Raw genomic sequence first — 403 nt, forward strand, 5'->3', positions numbered from 1 at the left:
AATACATTGGATTTTGTCTCCTTTTGTCATATTCTCAAGGAGTGGAATAGAGTGGCTGATTGTTTGGCCAAGTGGGCTTCAGAGCAGGTTGATGGTTGGAATTTTAGTGGAAGGGATGGTCTACCTCCTGATTATCTTGAAACTTTAGACAAGTTAATGCTAGAAGACAGGATGATGCAAGAGCACCGAGTGGTGTAGGATCAATTTCCCTTTTATGTTTGTTTCTTTTTCATTGTCATTTTTGAGGCCCTTCAAGGCTCCGGATGAGCCTGGTTTTTGGTGTATTTCTGAAAAGGTATTATCATTGGAAATCCGACAGTTAGATCTATTGCTATGGTCATTGGTCTTTGTAGTGGTGGTGCTGGTGGTTCTTTAAGGATCCTTTTAGTTTTTGTTGTTGTCT

Source organism: Cryptomeria japonica, chromosome 8, assembly GCF_030272615.1.
Source record: "Cryptomeria japonica chromosome 8, Sugi_1.0, whole genome shotgun sequence".
Lineage (NCBI taxonomy): Eukaryota > Viridiplantae > Streptophyta > Pinopsida > Cupressales > Cupressaceae > Cryptomeria > Cryptomeria japonica.